Raw genomic sequence first — 2,203 nt, forward strand, 5'->3', positions numbered from 1 at the left:
CGATCCAGGCTGGACTTCCAGGATGTCACTACTAGATTATTGTATTGTCACGTGATTTACATAAGTATTCCAAATTTCAAGTCAATTTGACCACTGGAAGTCAGACAGACAGACAGACAACGGGACAGGTGAAACTAAATAAAAGCTTGTAATAAAACCAAATATGTATTGAAGTATGTATCTAAATAAATAAATAATAAATATCACAGGACAATTCACACCAATTGACCTAGTCCCAAAGTAAGCTTAGCAAAGCTTGTGTTATGGGTACTAAGCAACGGATAAATATAATAATATAGATAGATACATACTTAAATACATTTTAAACACCCAAGACCCGAGAATAAACATTCGTATTTTTCATATAAATATCTGCCCCGACACGGGAATCGAACCCGGACCTCTAGCTTCGCAGTCAAGCACTGCTGCTTGGCGGTAGGATTAACGAGTAAGATGGTGGTAGCGATCCGGACGGACCCTGCACTAAGTCCTACCACCCACAAAACCCGTTTGCACGTTTCCTCACAACGTTTTCTTTCACCGTAAAGCTCGTGGTAAGTTTTATATGTAGGTACTTAATTTTCGCACATGAATTTGAAAAAACTTAGCAGTGCGAGTTCGGATTTGAGCCCACGATCTTCTGCTTGTAAAGCCATAGGTTAAACCACCTGGGTCACCACGGCTTTAAATTGTCGGATTATGTATTGGGCAGTTACCAACATTAATATTTGACACAGAAAAGCGTGCATAAATATCTGATACGACTTTATTTCTATAGGGCCGGTACGACGTGTCAGATATTTTTGCACGCTCCGCTACCACAGATATTAATGCAGGATAGGACTATAATAATGATGGGACAATTGACACCAATTGACCTTGTATTATGGGTACTAGGCAACGGATAAACATACTTAAATACATAATTAAACGTCCAAGACCCGAGAACAAACATTCGTATTATTTATACAAATATCTGCCCCGATCGGGGATCGAACTCAAGACCTCAAGTTGCATAGTCAGGTTCTCTAAGCACTTGGCTATCCGACCTTAAATATAGTTGTTCATGTTTTGGACTTTGTGCATCTCCCTATATTGGCTCTGTGCACAACATCAGCGCCACCTAGCGTCCGCAACTTTTCTGGCTCTGATGCTCTGACTAAAGTCTATACAAATTGCTTTGTTAATGACAGATTCATATGAGTATGACAGAGCCAGAACTATTTCTACTTTTGGCCACCATAAGCGCTGCGATAGATTTCATCACCCCCACCTAGTACTTCGCACCCTCCCAATATGACATACTTTTAAAAGACCTTCAAAACCATTCAACATTAATAAAGTCATGTGTATGCAGCACCCGCATATATGCAATTGAAATGCCAAAGGATCTTATTTGCCTTTTACTGACATTCAGTGTTGAACTCTACAATTATGCCAGTAAAGTCCAAATTTATTATTTGGGAATTTAATTGCGCTGTTTTAAAATGGATTGCTCGAAATGTGTTAGAATTGTTAGATATACAATGGTAATTGGTGCTTTCCGGTGTTTGTCGTAGGTTTGCACCATTGAAATAATAATAGCAATCCGCTAAGTACAAATCGGACTCGTGCACCGAGAGTTCCTTAAACCTATGTCTAAAAAACCAAACTGTAAGTTCACCAAGTTAAGTTGTAAGTTCAGTTGTTCTCGGCAACAAACTGTCATATCAGTTTATGAGTGGATTTAGATAGTAAGCAATTGTGGGTCAATCAACTTTTTTACCGACACTAATCTTTTTCAAACAATTGTAGATTTTTGTAAGTAAACATGTTTTTTCTGTAATTTAATAGATGGTGTACATGAATACATGCCATCCTACGTAAGTTCAACCTATTAAATCGTGAAATATCTTGTTGGAAGTATGATTTTTCGGTAAAGCCAGAGATTTTGGTAACGCAGGAGACGCCCAAAGTGTCGATAAAATAGTTGATTGGCCCTTGTATGTAATACTTATGAGAAATAAATAAATAATAATAATAATAAAGAACAGCCGCTGATAGAATCACAAGGTATGAAGTAGACAAACGTATATATTTATGTTGATACCATTATGATTTGAGATTTGTAATGTTACACGTTATGATGATATAGAACGAAAACAATGTTTCTTATCATGGGGTCGTCTATTATTTTTTAACTTAATTTCGTTTTATTATTTGC

This window comes from Choristoneura fumiferana, chromosome 24 (genome assembly GCF_025370935.1).
Source record: "Choristoneura fumiferana chromosome 24, NRCan_CFum_1, whole genome shotgun sequence".
Taxonomy (NCBI): domain Eukaryota; kingdom Metazoa; phylum Arthropoda; class Insecta; order Lepidoptera; family Tortricidae; genus Choristoneura; species Choristoneura fumiferana.